Raw genomic sequence first — 19,406 nt, 5'->3', positions numbered from 1 at the left:
TCTTTGCTGGGCATGATGGCACACGCCTTTAATCCCAGCACTCGGGAGTCAGAGGCAGGTGGAACTGGATCTCTGTGAGTTCAAGGCCAGCCTGGTCTACATAGTGAGTTCCAGGACAGCTGGGGCTACAGGGAGACCCTGCCTCAAAAAGACACAAAAAAAGTTTTGATTGATTGAAAAAAAAAAAAAAAGGTGTCTTCACTCCATGTTCACTGCAGCATTATTCACAGCTGGCAAGTTAGGAAATCACCCTAAATGTCCATCAACCAATAGATAAATAAAATGTGGTATTAGGTGGAGCGTAGTAAAGAAAGAGACCCAAAGTTGACTTCTGGCCCCCACCTGCACACATACAGGCAAGCATATCTGCACACATGCGAATATACCACAGAAAAAGAAAGCAAAATGTGATGTACATACACAGTGGGATACCATTCAGCCTTCTAAAAGTAAAAATACTTTCATTTACTATAACATGGGTAGAACTGGATGGAGCATTACATGTGAAATAATTCAGGCACTGAAAGACAGGTTCCACATGTTCTCATTTATATGTGGAATATAAACAATGGAGGTGAGCTATGGGTCAGTTTAGCAATAAAACACTTGCCTAGCATGCATAAGGCCCTGAATACAACCCTCAGCACCATTAAGACAACAGCGACAAAACAATAGAACTCTTAGAAACGGAGTGCAGTGGTGGTTATCAGAGGCTGGGGTTTGGTGGAATGGGAAGTTGATGGCCAAAGGATGCAGAGCTTCTGGTGAGAGGAATCTGAAGCTTGGGGATTTGGTTTGGTTGGTTGAGTTTTCATTGTTTGTGTTTTTGAGAGCCACATAGCATGGAATAATAAGGCTGATGACCATATAGTGTAAAAGAGTTCTGGAGAGTAAATTTCACACATTCTGACCATAAGAAATAATAAGAATTCGAGGTGATAAAAGTTAATTAGTTTGATTGAATGACATTGTGTTCATCAATCATAATATCACTTTGTACTCCATAAATACACGTAATTATGAATTGCCGATTCATAATTTTTTTTTACTTTTGAATTTTTTATCTGTATGTGTGTGTCTGTGTGTGTAGATGCCATATGTATACGGATGTCCACAGAGGCCAAAGGAGAGTGTCAGAGCCCCTGGAACTGGAGTTGTGAACTGTCTCATGTAGGTGCTGGGAAGAATTTAGGAGCTCTGGAAACAAATTCTTTTAACCACTGTGCCATCTTTCCATCCCTTTGGTGGGGTTTTTTTGTTTTTGTTTTTTGTTTTGTTTTGGTCTTTTTGAGACAGGGTATCCCTGTAGCCCCAGCTGGCCTGGAACTCACTATGTAGATCAGACAGGTCTTAAACTCAAAGACAGCCACCTGTCTCTGCCTCCTGAGTGCTGGCATTAAAGATGTGTGCAACCACACCTGGCTCTCTTAGTTTTGTTTTATGTTTTGTTTTGTTTTGTTTGAGACAAGGTCAAACTCTGTAGCCCAGGCTGGCCTAGAACTCACTATGTACTGTGGGCTGGCCTTCAGCTCATTCATGGTGATCCTCCTACCAGGTGTGTGAACTACCATGCCCAGCAACAATTAAGAAAAAAAAAAAAGAATAGGAAAGGATTCTAAAGAGATCTTCAGAATTGTCAGCATTTTGCAGACAAAGTTCAGTAATTTGCCCAGGTTCACTTAAGTTAGGAGACCATGATGTTGTCTTTTCTCTGCTTTCCCCAGCATGTGTCAGCTGCACAAGAGAAGTGTCCCAGAAGTTAAGCCTTCAAGAAATAAGTAACAGAGGCTGGAGGGATGGCTCAGTGGTTAAAACACTCGCACAAGTGTGAGAATCTTAGAGTTTGGCTCCCCAAAGTCCATGTAAATTCCAGGTGGATGTGGTAGCCCACCTGTAATTCCAGTGCTCAACAGCTAGAGACAGGGAATCCCTGGCGCAAGCTGACTAGCAAACTGGCCATATCAACGAGTTCTCAGCTTAACTAACATTCTTTACAGAGTAACCAAGAAAGACTCCTGAAGTCAACCTCAGGCCTCCACATGCATGCACACCCATATACACGTGCACCTTCACACACACACACACACACACACACACACACACACACACACACACACACACACACACATATGCATACTATAGGGAATGAAAGGAAAGAAGAAAAGAGAAAGAAGAAAGAATTCACAGTGACTGGGGTGACGCACACACCTACAATCCCAGTGTTTAGAAGCTTGAGGTGGGAAGAGCTTAAGTTCAAAACCATTTTGGGCTACAGAATTAGACCTTGTTTCCAAGGATGAAAGAAAAGGTAGTGGGGAGGAAAAGAGAAAAGTCAGCAACAACGGGCTTCCCCTTTCCTTTCTTGTGAATTTCCATACTGAATCAGATCTTTTCCCTTGCAGAAATTATGAGGGTTCTGCCTCATACACAAATGCTTTGGACTATTAAAAGCTGTGGACTGTCAGAACAATGAGTTATGAGCAAGAGGCACGTTTCAGACCCTCTCACTAGCTGCATTACCTTGAAGGAGGTTACTTCTCTGTGCCTTGATTTTCTCATCTGTGTAATTGAAGTAATGAGGTACCTATTTTATAAGGTTATTGTGGAGATTAAGTGAATTGGTTTCTAAAGCCCTTGGACCAGTGCCTGGCATGTATTAGGTGTTCACAGAGTGCTAGCTATAGCTGTTGAGGATGAGTGGAGCATGCAGCAGTCTTCTTGTTGAGGGCCAATGGCATTCTCCCAGGAAGGTGGTGCTGGTAAGGTGGCAGGAGCCTTGAACTACAAAGTCTGCCTTCAGATCTTAACTCTACTGAGCATGTCATTCAATTTAGCTGAATTTCAGTTTCCTCATACCTGTTATCTGGATGTAGTAATGGCTGCTCTATACAGTGCTAGAGATTTTCAAAATCCTAAAAGTGCCATGAAAAATGTAAGATGTGAGCTGGACACAGTGATACATGCCTATAATACCACCTACTCAGGAGGCTAAAACTGGAAGATCACTTGAGACCAGGAACACTTGTCAAGGCTGGAGAGATGGCTCAGCGGTTAAGAACACTAGTTGTTCTTGCAGAAGACCTGGGTTCAAATCCCAGCACGCACATGACAGCTAACAATTGTCTGTAACTCTGGTCCCAGGGGATCCAACAGCCTCTTCTGACCTCCACGGGCATTACACAAAGCATGCAGGCAATACACAAATACATATAAAATAAAAATTAAAAAAAAAAAAAATTGTCAGGCCAGGCATGGTGGTGCAGGCTTTTAATCCCAGCACTCAAGAGGCAGAGGCAGGTGGATCTCTGTGAGTTCAAGGCCAGTCTGGTCTACATAGTAAGTTCCAGGACAGCTGGGGCTGGGAGACCCTGTCTCAAAAAGACCTAAAAAAAAGCAAAAAAAAAAAAAAAAAAAAAAAAAAAAAAAAACACTTGTCACCCAAATTTTCATCCCCAGATCCCACCTGGAAGGAAAAAACAGACTCCTGAGAATAGTCTTCTGATCTCCACATGTGCAACATGCCATGTGCATGCTTGCACACATACATCATACACAATAATAAATAAAATTTTAAAATAATAAGTTCTGGGTTAGGTATGTAGTTCTGCGGTAGGGTAGTTACCTGGCATCAGAAGTCTAGGTTCCCATTCCTAGTACCCCAAAAAGAGGGGCTTTAAAAAGAAAAGATTGATGCAAGATTACTGACACCTTAGCTAAAATACAGTTGTATTTTGAAGGTGAACTAAAATTGTGACTATTTCACCTAGTCTTCCAGCCTTTATTTTATTTTGTTGTTTTATCTTGATTTATTTTGACACAGGGTCTCTATAGCCCAGGCTGACCTCAGACTCATTATGTAGCCTAGGCTGGCCTCAAACCCACAATAGTCCTCCTACCTCAGCTTCCCAAGGGTGCTGGGATCACATGCATGAGCCACTATACTTGGCTAACCTTTTAGCCTTTAAAACAATAATTCTTGGGGCTGGAGAGATAGCAGTTGAGAAAGACATCAGTGTTGACTTCTGACCTCAACACACGTATACAACCCATGTACATACATGTGTACACACACACAAAATAATCTCAACACTGGGAGGTTATCTTTGACTATGTAGCAAGTTTGAGGCCAGTCTGGACTCAAAAAAAAAGTAGTAAAATTGAGTTGGTGAAATGCCTAGCACACAAGCATGAGGACCTGAGCTTGGACCCCTAGCACCACATAAAAGCCAAATGTGGTAAAGTATACCTATAACCTTAGTGCTGGGGTAAGGGAGCAGAGCCAAGTGAATCCCCCAGAGCTTGCTGGCCAGCCATTCCAACCAGTCAGTGAGGCGTGGCTTCAATGAGAGACCCTGTTTCTAAAAAACGAACAAACCAGGATAGAGAGCAGTAGAGGAAGACACCTGACATCAACTTCTGGCCTCCACATGCACACACACAAAAGAAAAATTAATTTAAAAAAATATTTTATTTTTCTCAGAAGGCAGAGGCAGGCGGATCTCTGTGAATCAAGGCCAGCCTGGTCTACATAGTGAGTTCCAGGACAGCTGGGGCTACAGAGAGACCTTGTCTCAAAAAGACCAAAAAAAAAAAAAAAAAATTTGTATTATTTTTATGTGTATGTGTATATTGCCTGCATGTAGGTAAGTGTGCCCGAGGAGGACAGAAGAGGATCTTGGATCTCCTGAAACTGGAGTTAGGGACAGTTGTTAGCTGAATCCCATGTAGTTGCTGGGATTCAAACACAGGTCTTCTGCAAGAACAACCAGTGTTCTTAACCACTGAGCCATCTCTCTAGCCCCCCCCCTGAAAATAATTTTTTTTAATTAATTTTTATGGGGCTAGAGGCAGGTTGAGCCCTATGAGATTGAGGCCAGCCTGATCCACATAGTGACTTCCAAGTAGGCTGGGACTAAGGAGACCCTATCAAAGGAACCAAAACAAAACCAAAAAAAAATTTATTTTTGTGTGTATGAAGTGTTTTCCTTATAAGTGCAGTACCTGTGGAGTGCATTAAATACCCTGAAACTGGAATTAAACAGATAATTGTTAGCCACCTGCTGGGAACCAAAACCAGTTCCCCTGCAAGAGCATCCAGTGCACTTAACTGCTGAGCTATCTCTCCAGCCCAAAGAATTACTCCCCCTGCCAGCCTCACAAAATGGCAAAAGCTCAAAGAATTACTTTTAAAAATTATTTTATTTGGAGCTAGAGAGATGGCTCAGTGGTTAAGAGCACTGGCTGCTCTTTCAGAGGACCTGAGTTCATTTCCCAGCACTCACATGGCAGCTCTGACCCCTCTTCTGGTCTCCCAAGGCACCAGGTATACATGTGGTACACATAATACATGCAGGCAGAACACTTACACATAAAATAAAAAAATTTTAAATCTTTTTAAAAAGTAATTCTTCCTTGGACATAGTAGTGCACACCTTTAATCTCAGCACTTGGGAGGCAGAGGCAGGCGGGTCTCTTTGAGTTTGAGGGTGTGTTGGGTTTCCTAGTGAGTTCCCGGAAAGGATGGGCTAAAAAAAAACCCTTTCTAAAAAAAAAAAAAAAAAAAAAAGTAATTCTGAAGTATCAATCTTCATAAGTAAGTACCTGAAACACTTGTTTAAAGTGTACATTCCAGGGCTCAGTGGTTAAGAGCACATACTATTCTTCCAAAGAACCTGAGTTTAGTTCCTAGCACCCATGTTAGACAACTCACAACTGCCTCTAACTCCAGCTCCAGAGGGATCCAATACCAATACCCTCTTCTGGACTCAAAGAGCACCTGTACACATGTACATATTGCCACCCCCCCACACACACACATATACATAAAGTAAAATCTTTTTTTTTAAGTGTGTATTCTAAGGTCTTACTTTCAGAAATACTAATTCATTTAGTCCTAAGTGGAATCTAGGAACCTACATTTTTTTAAATATTGTATTTATTTTTATTTTATGTGTATGAGTGTATTGCCTGCATGCGAGTGGACCCTTGTCGTGCAATGCTGAGGAGGTCAGAAGAGGGCTTCAGATTCCCCTGGAACTGGAGTTAAGGAGGATTCATAGCCGCCATGTGGGTGCTGGGAATCAAACCCGGGTCTGCTGCAAAAGCAGTCAGTGCTCTTAACCGCCGAGCCATTTCTCCAGCCCTGGACGCTACATTTTTTAACACGCTCACTATGTGATTCTGATGAAAGCAGTTTTGATAAAAAATACTTCTGAGTATTCAAAGATGAAGAAAAGAGCCAGGCATAGTGGTGGATGCCTTTAATCCCAGCACTCTGGGAGGCAGAGGCAGGCAGATCTCTGTGACTTTGAAGCCAGCCTGGTCTCCATAGCGAATCAAGGCCAGCTGTGGCTACAGGGAGACCATGTCTCCAAAAAGATCAAAAAGTAAATAAATAAGCAAAAAGATGAAGAAAAGAGAACTAATGCTTACTTAATTTGCCCTATGTGGCAAACATTTGTCTTATTTATGACTTAGTCCAAACTATAGACATACTTTTGTTAGCACAGTATATCTTGTTTCTAACTACAAGGCATAGGTCACATTTGAGAATCAGGACTCTAGAAATGTCTGAAATAAAAATGTAACTTAATATGGGTTTCTGTCTCAGCCCTCATCTCAGAAAAATTCTCTATCCCAGTTTTGAAATTTTATTTATTTTTATATGTATGAGTGTTTGCCGGCATGTATGTAAGGGTACCACATATGTACAATGTCGTAGAGTCCAGAAGAGGACATCAGCCCCCATGGAACTAGAATTATGTACAGTTGTTTGTTGCTATGTGGGTGCTGAGAACTAAACCTATGACTTCTGCAAGAGCAGCCAGTACTTTTAACAACTGAGCTATCTCTCCAGCCCCTGTATATCCCATATTTTTTAGTGGGGGGGTATCTTTTTGAAACGGGGTCTCCCTGTAGCCCCAGCTGTCCTGGAGCTCACTATGTAGACCAGGCTGGCCTTGAACTCACAGAGATCCGCCTGCCTCTGCCTCCCAAGTACTGGGATTAAACACGTTCACCACCATACCTGGTTATATCCCTTTTTTGGGGGGGGGTGTCCTTTTTGAGATAGGGTCTCCCTGTAGCCCCTGCTGGCTTGGCACTCGCTGTGTCGAACAGGCTGGCCTCGAACTCACAGAGGTCCACCTGCCTCTGCCTTCTGAGAACTGGGATTAAAGGCATGCACCACCATGCCCAGCCTATCCCATATTTTTTGATATGTTATAGAGTCTCCAGATACTGGTGCAATTTTTTTTTGACAGTATGACATGAGTGTGTGGAGTGTAGCACAGTGATAGAGCATGTACTTAGCATGTGTGGGGCCATGAGCTGGATCTCAGCACCAAAGAGAGAAAAAGGAGCATGTTGTAAGTGCTTTGAAGCATTAAGTCTCACCTTTTGTCTAAATACATTGTATATCGTATCTTGCCCCAGAGCAAGAGCCTCCAGTTAAGACAAGGCAAGATGCGCCCAGAGAGCTTGGCTTCTCCCAGACTTATTTCACATAGAGGCTGTGTAGGCTGCCTGGCCAGAGAGCACCTATCAACTTAGTAAGTCTGCATCTCCTCCAGGAGCAGCACCCTAATCAGCATTCATCTGAGTCTGCCTAGGGCTCTTGTGTTACATACCTTCAGGGAGCATGTGTACAGAGTGGCTGGAATCCTCTTCATTGTGTCCTCTGAAGTTAGCCTAAGATACCATCTGCCTACCTGTCATCCACATCACGCAAGTACCTACAGTGTGTGTTAGATACTACAGGCAGATTTTACTTTATAGACATGCACATGAATATTCACAGAATACCTGCCCTCAAGAATCTTAGGAGAAAAAAAAAAAAAAGAGCATACTAATGAGAAAAAGATACTGAAAATCATATAAGCAAACCAACTGGTCAAGTTAATGGATGGCATGAACTGGAGAGGAAGTACCTTCCCAGTTGACACATTCAGGATCTAAAAAGCCCTTGATGGACTAGTGTAAGAAGTATATGATGAAATTAAGCCAGATGTGATGGAGTAGCTGTTGCCCCCACTAATCAGACTGAGGCAGGAGGATTGGAAGTTCAGGACCTGCCTGGACTACACAGTAGGTTTAAGGCCACCTTGGACAACTTAGCAAGACAGTGTCCTAAAATAAAATATATTTTTTGGCCGGGCGTGGTGGCGCATGCCTTTAATCCCAGCACTCGGGAGGCAGAGGCAGGTGGATCTCTGTGAGTTCAAGGCCAGCTGGGGCTACAGTAAAAAAAAAAAAAAAAAAAAAAAAGACCAAAAATAAAAAAGGGCTAGGGATGTAATGCTCAGTGATAGACCATTTGTCTAGCATGTGCAGGTCCTGGAGGGAGGGTGAGAGGGAGGGAGGGAATTAATAAAAGCAAATGTAAAATCCTACCATTACCTAAAAATGCAGTCCTCCATTATGTAGCATAGTGTGAAATAATAGAATTTAATTTTTTATTTTTTTATTATTTTTGGGGTGTTTTTGAGACAGGGTGTTCCTATAGACCCAGTTGGCCTGGAACTCACTATGTAGACCAGGCTGGCCTTGAACTCACAGAGATCCACCAGCTCTGCCTCCCAAGTGCTGGGATTAAAGGCGTGCGCCACCACACCCGGCTATTTTTATTTTTTTAATAAATAAAAATGTAGGGGCTGGAGAGATGACTTCGTGGTTAAGAGCACTGACTGCTCTTGCAGAGGATCTGGATTCAATTCCCAGCACCCACACTGCGATACGAACCGTCCTTAACTCCAGTTCCAGGGGAATCCGAAGCCCGCTTCTGACCTCCGCGGCATTGCACAACACGGGTGCTCTCATACATGCAGGTAATACACTCATACACATAAAAAATAAAAATAATAAATAAAATATTTTTAAATAAATAAATATATAAAATATGTATGAGTATATTGCCTGCATGTTTGTAAGTGCATCCATGTCATGCATTGCCCACGGAGGACAGAAGAGGGTGTCGGATCCTCTGGAACTGGAGTTACAGACAGTTGTTAATCGCCATGTACTTGTACACATAAAATAAAAATAAATAAATTTATTAATTTTACAAAAACAAGCAAAAAAAATTGAAATGTCCAACACAGAACCAGGGAGCAAAGATTGTCTGATGTTCTCTGCTCCCAGGTCACATATGATACTCACCCACTTCAGGAGACATTTTAATGTTTTTTTTAGAGTTTCCATCATTCTTTATTGTTAACATAGCTTTATAGCCATCACCTGAACATTTTCAAAAATAATTTCTTTGGCACCTTAAAAATTCACAAATATATGCTAGGCATGGTGGTGCAGAGGTAGGGGGATCTCTGTGAGTTCAAGGCCCGCCTGCTCTACATAGGGAGTTCCAGACCAGCTGGGGCTACAAGAAGACCCTGTCTCAGAAAAAAAAGACAACTGTAGCCTGTCAAAGAATTTACCTTTTTTTCAAGGAGACATTAGCATAGGGCAGTGTTAGTTTTGTGAAAGAGTATGGAACATTAGTCTTCATGAAACAAGCAGGATGCTGAGGAGACAGCCAAAGTGAGAACAGATAGGAAGCAGGATTGTTGAGCCAGTCATATGAGTCAGGTGGAAGTAGGGTTAGTGTTTATATGAGGCTCCAAAGAACAGAATTAGAAGCATTAGGAGCCAGATTTTGGCTTAAAGGGGAGACTTCTCTAACAGAAGTTTCCAGAAATGGAATGAGCTCTTCTAGAAAAATGAACTTTTTTTTAAATGTGTATGAGTGTATTGCTTGCATGTATGTAAGTGCAGGCCCAGGGAGATCAGAAGAGAGCGTAAAATTCCCCCTGTAATCAGAGTTACAGACAGTTGTCACCCACCATGTGGATGCTAGGAATCAAACCCGGGTCCTATGTAAGAGCAGTCAATGCTCTAAACCACTGAGCCATCTCTCCAGCCCCCCTTCCCCCCTTTTAAATCTTACTTATTTTATTTTTTTAATTTTATATGTATGGGTGTTTTGCCGACATGTAAGTTCATTGGAGCCCCTGGAACTGGAATTAAGGACAGTTGTTAGTTGCCATGTGGGTACTGGGAACTGAACCTCTACAAGAGCAGCTAGTGCTCATTACTTCTGAGCTATCTCCCCAGCCCCTATTTATTTATTTATTTTTTGAGACAAGCTTTCACTATGTATCTATCCCAGGCTATCCTTAAACTCCTGATTCTTCTGCCTCTGTCTCTCAAGTGTCAGTATATACTATCATGTTCAGTTTGGAAAATGAACACTCTTATAGATTCTAAGTAGTAATAGACCTCTCATACGACATGGTTAGGACTAGAAGTTTATCAGAATTTTAAAAAAAAACAAAAAATATAAAACTCTAGGTAATAAAAATTACTTAGTATTATGTAAAAATTGGTTTTTAAAACTTCCTTGCAGTCTTGAAGCTTCACCAGAAGTACTGAAGGAAAGAAAAAGTAACCTAGAAAGGATTGAATCACTATGGGATATTCAAAGGAGGTTCTTTTTCCAGCTCTGAATGATTACTTAGCTTCCTGCAAGCCCCAGAGGGCAAGACAGCTTGAATCCTGGCATATAAAGTGATGCAGGTGTTGAGGACTGCTATTAGGGTCAGATAAGATAAGCAAAAAAAAAAAAAAGGGGGGGGGTGGACAATCATCAGTTGTTAAGTTTCTGTGGAATTCCTTTCTGGACTGAAAGTCCTGTTTTAAAAAAAAAAAAATTAAGGGTTGTGTTGGCCTTGTTCTGTCTTGTGTACTCAGGATGTCTAGCATAGCTCCTCTCATCGGATAGGTTCTTAAGAAAGATTTATGGATTGTAGCCTCGCAGGCTAGACAAAGCCCAACTGGCTTCTTGAAAAGAAAATCTTTTTTAAAATTTTTTTTAGATTTATTTTTATTTTTAATTATGAGTATATGTGTGGGTGTGTGTACATGAGTACATGTGCCCATGGTGGCCAGAGGCTTTGGATCCCCTGGAGCTGTAGTTACAGGTGCTAGGAACCAAATTCTTGGGTCCTCTGCAAGAGTAGTATATGCTCTTAACTATTGAATCATCTCTCCAGGTTCAAGAAAGACTTCTTAAATGTTTTTATTTATTCATTTTTATTTTATGTGTCTAAGTGTTTATGCCTGCATGTGTGTAAGTGCACCTGTGTCATGCAGTGCCTGAAACTAGAGTTGCAGATGGTTGTTAGCCACCATGTAGGTGCTGGGATTTGAATCTAGGTCTTCTGCAAGAATAGTCAGTGCTCTTAACTGCTGAGCCATCTCTCCAGCCCCCAAAGAAAGACTTTAAAAATCACAGCAGGTATGGTGTCCCACAGCTGTAAACCACAGCACGTTGGAGACTCTTGAGTTTAAGACCAGCTTTGGTTGCATACTGAGACCCTGTCTCCGATAAAGAGAATTGGGGAGAGGGAGGGAGTGGGAGAGAAGAGGGAAGAATAAAGTAAGCTAGTTTTTTCAAGCTTAAAGGAAGGTAAAGAAATGAAGTGATTGCTTAAAGGTAAAGTCACTATAGCCGGAAATCATTTTAAGTTTGCAAAGTCACAGAAGAAACAAATGTGGGGGATTGCCTGGAGCCTGGAGTTAAAGGTTAGGAAGTAATAGTCACAAGTACAGTAATGGTGACCTGTGTGGAAGTCTTAATTGCACAGAACAGGGAAACACTGAGAGATTCGAACTCAACAGCTGTCTCTGTCCTGACTTCAGGACTCATCAGCCTAAAAGGCATAAAACAGCAGTGTATTGGGTATTAGAAACTTTTCTTCTCCTTATGACCGCCTCTTCTTTCCCCTTTGAGGGAAAAAGAATAAGAATTCTGCTTACCAGAGTGCTGTAGGTAATGGAGCAAGGAATGTTTTTTTCTCTTGATCTGCCTGCTAAAAAATATGACCTTCCCACCACTGGAACAAGGGACCTTGCCCTCTCTGTTGAATCCTGGTCTCAAGCAATGCCTATGCACACAGTAGTCACTTAGTAAATATTTGCTGAATTGAATGTTGCTTATGTTGTCAAATGACTCAGAAAGGACACTCTTTTTACACAAAGTAGATAAAACTAGAAACAGATTTGGTGAGGGAACCTGAACACAAGCCTCCTGGGCCTGGCTAGAAGGCAAATAAGAATATGGCACAGATGCAGGGTGTGACAGGCAGATCTCTATGAAATCAAGGCCAGCCTGGTCCACATAGTAAGTTCCAGGTGGGACTAGGGAGACCATCATTTAAAAAAAAAAAAAAAATGTAGCACAGAAGCCAGGCATGGTACTGCACACCTTTAATCTTAGACTTGGGAGGCAGTAGCAGGTAGATCTCAGTGAGAGCGAGGCCAGCCTGGGATGGTCTTATATAGCGAGTTCCAGACAGCTGGAGCTACATAGTAAGACCCTGTCTCAAAAAAAACAAAACAAAAATGACAGTGACTGGATCCCAAGATTGAGTGATTCTGGTCCAGAACTGTCAGTATAGAAACATACTGTGGGTATTTGCAGACTAAGACAGATGAGGACGTTTATCCCCAGGGGCTGAGCTTGTAGCCTCCCCTGCTGGTTCTGTAAGTGAGGGTCCAGTGCCTCTGTTCCAGGTTTTAGACCAACTGAAGCCAGCCAGACCTGAAAGGCTTGTGTTGGCAATGCCAGTATCCGCCCCAACCCTGCCAATGTGGGTGGCTGTGCTGGAGCACTTTGCAGGGAAAGCAGGATTGGACTGTAGCCCAAGCTGCTGCTGCCTATAGCTTGCTGTCTGCTGTGCCCTTGCTACTGAAAGTGTTCCTTGCTAAAACAGTGGTGCTCAGAGTTCTGAGAGAGAGAATAATTTCTTTTCATGGTGGAACAGTTCATGAAGAGTAAGCCTCACTCTGCACAGGGAAGATCAGGCTCCTAGATGAGAAACTCTAGAAATTCAGGTAGGTTGGAAATTATGTAGTGAGCATTTTCTCATTATTACTTTCGTATTGGGATACCTGGGGCTAGGATCCTGCTGAATCTTATTTAAGGATGATACCATTAGCAAAGGTAAATCCACCACCATGACCCCACTGTGAAGGGATGAAGTGGACAAAGCAATTTTGGTTTATGGCAGGATTTTATTTCTGATAGCGTGTGTTCCTTGTGGCATGGTTGCTCAGGTCTTTGGGCCCTGGCTCTCCAGAGTCCCTATAGAACACATGCATGTTTAGGCAATCACTTCATTCCTTCACCTTCCTTTAAGCTTGGTATCTACAGTGCCAGTTGATTGGCAACAGTTCACATTGCTTCCTCTGAGAAGGAAACATTTGATAGGACCCAGGTCATGGAATGGTGTGGCTGCTGTGGATTAACCAGTTCTGTTAACATTTTGTCTTGTGACCCATTGACCCCCCCTCAACTAACACAGGCCTACCATAAGTCTAGGGAAGACTAAATCTAGATATTGGGATCAAAAGTGACTGAAAAAGTGGCCTATGCTTGGCACATTGCATAGAAATGAGGCTGTGCTGTAGCAGGGATAAAGAAAGGGCTATGGAATTGATTCTTTGCCAAGTCATCAGAGATGCATCTACTACAGGACCCATACTCTCACTCACCCCTTTGGTCACTCAGTCCCAGCACAGCTCCTTCCTTTCTCTCCTCTGACCCCTTGCCTTCTCTTTACATTTTATACATGCTTGTTCTGACTCAGACTGTGAGTGTGTATCTCCTGGTCCTAAACGGACTGCTTCTCTTCAGAGTGACTGTGCATCCTGTGGCCAGTTTCCCAGCCTGCCTCAAGTCTGTGCTTAGCCAGGAAGCCCCTCCCCCTAGGAATGTGAATAAACCATTTCCGCTGTCCTCCCAGCTCCAGAGGATTCCCTGTGTGGCATTCTTTATTTCTTGTGTCTGAATTTTCACTGGCAGACCCTTTCTCAAGCTGACCCACCCTTGGCTGCTTCAGAATTGTGCTTCCCACCCTCAGTCTCCTGTGAGGGTGAGTCCTGCCTACATAGCTAGAAGTTCCTGGTTTGTGAAAACATATTAGTGTGAGTTAAATTTCTTGTGGCCAGTCCTGTAGACTTGGCTTATTAAAGATGGTAATTAACGCATTGCTAATTGACCTCAGAAATCAGCCAAGCAGCCTGTATTTCACCAATGTTGGTGGTAGATTTGAAGACTATTTTAAGGTTTCTTAATAATCTTAGCAAAACTTCACTTTTCCTGTCTGCATCTTATTTGCTGTAAGGACATTCTGTAAAATTAACAAGCTATAAAGTTTGATTGAAGGTTCCAACAAATGTGTGAGAATAATTGGCTCCATTTAGAGAAACAAGAAAAACAACCTGTAAACTTGGTTTGCAGGGGAAAACCCATGTGATTTTTCTGTTTGACTAGAGGAGCAGTAGCAAGCTGGACTTTTTTTTTTTTTTTTTAATCTTTTTGAGACAGAGTTTCCCTGTAGCCCTAGCTGACCTGGAGCACACTATGTAGACCAGGCTGGCCTTGAACTCACAGAGATCCCCCTGCCTCTGCCTCCCAAGTGCTGGGATTAAAGGCATACGCCACCATGCCCGGCACAAGCTGGACTTTTTAAGACCAGAAAAAAAAGAACTGGCTGATAGTACAAGTTCTAATTCCCCTCAACCAAAAGTTCAGCAAAAGAAATCTTGTAGAATGACTAGCTGTTGTGGTACGCCTGCCTTCCAAATGCCTATTTGTAGAAAACAGGGACACATTGCAAATGTCTCTGAGTCTGTCATTCCCTAGAGGTTGCTCCAGAGGTCTGGGTCAGCATTCCAACCCCTTCTCTTATTCTCTGGCTAGATCCAGGGTGTTCTCCCTTCCCCATGGCTCTTGTGAGGTGTTGCATCTTGGAACTCAGCTTGCGGTGGTGCATGGTGCTGGGTTCCCTTTCTCTCCCACTGTCCTCCACCTTCCATAAAGTAACCTAGGACTCCTTTTCGTCCTGTGCAGGACTATGCTCAGGCTAGGTAGCTATGGAAAATTACCCATCATTTTGCCGTTTTACTTATCTACCTCCTCACCTTAGGACAACCTTCTCTGTCAGTTTAGAAGTTTCTTCAGCTTTTCTCAAGATCTGCCCCTTAGCCCCAAGCCCCAGCCCCTCCACCCATATCTCTCCCCCGCCCCATCTCTCCCCTTTGCTTTCTCACATTATCTCTCTCTAAGGAACTGAGCTTGGGACAGGTCAGGCACTGATATCACCTCTCTACATCAAGCTTTCAGTTTTCCTTTCTGCTTGGTTCTTTGCGTGTGGACCCGATGGGGTTTTAAGTGGAGCCCTGAAGCTCAGGGTTTCAGTTCTGCTGATGATGGGGAAAGCTGCTTCAGACAATCTTCAAGGGAAGAGAAAGGGGCTTTCTTTGGGTGCTTTTCTTTCAGCTTTTCCCTGACCTAAAGGCCCAGTTTTCTCTTAAAAGTCAGAATGATTCATGTGAGATATTTTGTCCATTAACTTTGGATTGCTTGATAGTCTGCCAGTACTGCCACCTAGAAGGTATACTGACAAGGTTCCCAAGGTATTCTCAGGCCACCAACCTAAACCACCTCTAGCCCAAGTCTAGTCTTATGTGTCACAGACCAGAGGGAACTTGTTCCTACCTAACTTTCTGCTTTGAAAACTAGTTTGTCCAAGTTGTAATGGACATACCATTTACATTCTCTGCTTTTCATTGATACAGAATGGAAAAATGTACTCACGAAGAGAGTTATTGTGGGGATTATGTCATAAACTTCATCTGGACTCTATCCTCTCCAAGCAGAGAACCCAGATTTAACCCCTCTACTACCAGGAATTCCTCTATCACCAAGCAAAGAGAATCTTAAGGTTTGCTTTTTGCAGGTGATTTGAAAAGCTTTATCCATAATGATATATCCCATATTAACCAATTTTTTTTTTTTTTTTTTTTTTTGGTCTTTTTGAGCCAGGGTCTCCCTGTAGCCTGAAGCTCAGTATGTAGACCAGGCCAGCCTTGAACTCACCAAGATCCACCTGCCTCTGCCTCCTGAGTGCTGGGACTAAAGGTGCACAGAATGCTTTCACAGCCCAGCAGGGTAGAAACAGGTTTCCCTGTGTTTTAGACAAGGGAAAGCCCTAGACATTCTGCCTCTCATCTTCGTACTGCTACAGTATACTTTAGAAACCTAAGGAAACTATGTCCAAACTTGACTGTTCTCCATGCTGGTTGGATTATAAAGAAGAGAAGACACTCTTCCTCTAAAACTTAGGTCAATTGTCTGTCTAACTAGGTTGGATTTTTTTCAGACCTGTTAGCACCAATTTAGAGACTCCAGTGGATATCAAAGCTCTTTCATTGGTGCCCGAGAAATGGCTCAGCAGTTAAGAGCACTGACTGTTCTTTCAGAGGACCTGGGTTTGGTTCCCAGCACCCACATAGCAGTTAACAACTGTAACTCAGGTTCCAGGGACTTTTGATATCCTCCATGGGCATTGCACATATGTGGTATACAAACATACATGCAGGCAAAATATTCGTAGACATAAAAATAAAATACTTGTTAAAAGCCTTTTTATCAATCACAGTACTGTTATTGCATTAGAGAGCAAGGTTGAATGGCCATAGCAGACAAAAACCCTAGGGAAACTAGGCTTATTCTGAAAGACATGCAGATGAAAACTGGAACAGGGTGGGAGTTCCTTTTCACTTGTCTGTCCTCATTATAGTTCCCACTGAACCTCTTGAGGATATGCTGCAGGCAGGCTCAGGATGTCTGCACCCCAGGCTCCTGCTGTGCTCTGGAAATCCCCATCTCCAGGAGTCCCACATCTACATATGTGGCCTTTCTCTTGGCCAGGAATCACACTGCTTCCTGAGCCATGTACCCAGCCAAGGTCCTAACAGCAACTGTACTTCTGCCCACCTGCCTAAACATGCACCCAAAGCACACCATCTTCTGGAGGGTATCTTTTGCAGATTCAGCAAGGGTGCCTGTGAACCTTTCACTACCCAGGTGAGCCAAGGCCCATTGCAAACTGCTTCTCACTTTTTCACTCCTTCACCTCCACCTCCTCCTCCATTCAGTGGCAGCAGCCTCATGCCAGAAAGGAAAGTCCTGGAACCATTACATAATTCTCCATAGTGGAAGCAGTAGCTGGGGCATAAGGTCAGAGGTCATAGTGGGGTCAGGTGGCTGACACACACTGTAACGACAAGGTGGTTAAAATTAGACCACAGAAAGGAAACTGGCAGTCTTGTGGAAATGCAGAAGTTTCCTCTGCAAGTGAGAGGCTGGGGATGCAGGGAGGCCACTGTGCGTGCTGCCTGCCAGGCCATTACTCATTTCATCTCTGTTCTTTAATGCCTTTTAGCCCCTGCTTCTGTATTTCTAGCCTTCCCTATCACATGTTTGAATACACGTATAGAGCCATGGTTACCTGCCCTGGCCTAAGGCAAGGCCGGCCTTCCTCCTTCAGGGAGGTACTCAGCTGAGGCCAGGCACCTTAAGCTCAAGAGGCTCTCCTTTTTCTAAGCCTCTTCCTGGAAGCCTACTCTTTAAGTTAGCCTCTTATGTGGAGGTGGTCACATACTTAGCCTGAGGTTCCAGCCTACAGTAACGACAGAGCCACAGGTGAGGGGCATATAGACAGGAGAAAAGGCAGAGAATGGAGGTGTGCAGGACATAGGTGACTGGTATGTACGCACTTGCCCTGGCTAGCCAGCCACCTAACAGAATGATATTCATTCTACCTTGTCTTAGAAGACATGGATCACACCTGTATCACCTGTTCCTGTGGTACCCACTGAGTTTCTCTGTGCCTATCAGTCTTTTCTTGTGAGCCTATTATGTGTCCAGCTTGTCTTTTTTTTTTTTGGTCTTTTTGAGACAGGGTCTCCCTGTAGCCCGAGCTGTCCTGGAACTCACTATGTAGACCAGACTGACCTTGAACTCACAGAGATCTGCCTGCCTCTGCCTCCTGAATGCTGGGATCAAAGGTGTGCGCCACCCTGCCCAGCATAACTTGTACTTTTCACATCTCAGTGTCAGGGTGCTATTAAGCACAAGCTGGAGCTGGGCATGGTGGCGCACACCTTTAATCCCAGCACTTGGGAGGCAGAGGCAGGCAGATCTTTGTAAGTTCAAGGCCAGCCTGGTCTACATAGTGAGTTCCAGGACAGCTGGGGCTACAGGGAGACCCTGTCTCAAAAAGACAAAAAAAGAAAAGTACAAGTTATAATCCTTGCTATCAGAGAGTTTTCAGTCTAGCTGGGGACAGTAGCATGGGCAACAGTAAAATGATACACTAAGACAGTCAATCTCCACATTAGCCCTTTTCCAGTCCTCTCATATTTTGATATTAGGTTTAAAAATGAGTCCTGGTCATTCAGTGTGTTCTGAAATCACTGATATATCTGTTTTCCTGAATGGTCCTGAGCTTCTCAGCTGCAGGGTTCTCTTCCTTGGTGAGCATCCTACTGGTAGGCAAGACAGGATCCCAGAAACCAGAGAGGAAGAGAATAAGGAGGCAAGAATGAAGGAGGGTAGGCCAGGTATGGTGTCATGTGCCTTTAATCCCAGCAATTGGGAGGCAGAGGTAGGTGGATCTGTGAGCTCAAGTCCAACCTGGTCTATATACCCAGTTCCATGCCAGCTGTGGCTACAGGGAGACCAAAAAGACAGAGAGACCAAGAGAGAGACAATATGGCAGGTGTAAGCAACACCCTTAGATAGAGGTGAAGGCAATTATATGTGCTCTTACAGGGAAGACTCCAGACTAGATGACTATGGACACTTCATCTGAGACCCTGACAAATTTACAAATTTGATGGTTGCTCAAGATAATAATTTACATCTCACCCAAGCTTCTCTGGTAGCACAATCATGTATGCTACTGTGGCCATATAGAAGCAACTGGTGTGAACCCTGGAGGGTAGAGCTTTGGTGAAACACTCCTACCTTTTCTACCCAGTTCTTTCCTCCTGATAATTTCCTTCTCAATCCCAGTCTCCTGGACATGAGATATGCGAGAACAAAAATGACCTAGCTGAGATGAAACAGCCAAGAAAGCTTGTCTTTCCGACTACCAGTTCTCCTGGAGGGAGTCTGGGGAGGGGAGCTGGGGCACCAGGAAGCAGTGTTCTGTGAAAGCCAGCCTGCTGCACTCCACTCCTGTTGATTCTACATCACACATAGTAGAAATTATTTTCTTTTTTTGTGGCAGGACTTTATGAAAAGAAAAGCACAAGCCCAGAGGGCACCTGGCATTGGTCCTGAGATTGCCTCTGCCCCAGGGATGACCTAAGGCGAGACCCTGGTGACTTCCTTCCTTTAGAAGACCTTAGTCTTTAGCCCTTGCTCACCTCCATATACACGTACACTCTTGTTGCTCACAGTGTCTCCCTCCTCCTCCCTCCTTTGACACAATTCTCATGTGCCCTACAGCTAATAGTGTCGCTCATCTTCATCTTCCCTTGCAAAAAAATGCTGTTTT

General features: G+C 43.4%; 1 protein-coding gene across 4 annotated transcripts in view; it reads left to right on the top strand.

The window, feature by feature from the left end:
* Positions 1-19,406, top strand: part of Smg6 (SMG6 nonsense mediated mRNA decay factor) — a 288,855-nt gene that overhangs the window by 243,378 nt on the left and 26,071 nt on the right. The window lies entirely within an intron of this gene.

Source organism: Nannospalax galili, unplaced genomic scaffold (genome assembly GCF_000622305.1).
Source record: "Nannospalax galili isolate Female #2095 unplaced genomic scaffold, S.galili_v1.0 scaffold212, whole genome shotgun sequence".
Lineage (NCBI taxonomy): Eukaryota > Metazoa > Chordata > Mammalia > Rodentia > Spalacidae > Nannospalax > Nannospalax galili.
Note: the sequence above shows the minus strand (reverse complement) of the source record. Positions and strands in the feature narration are given on the sequence as shown.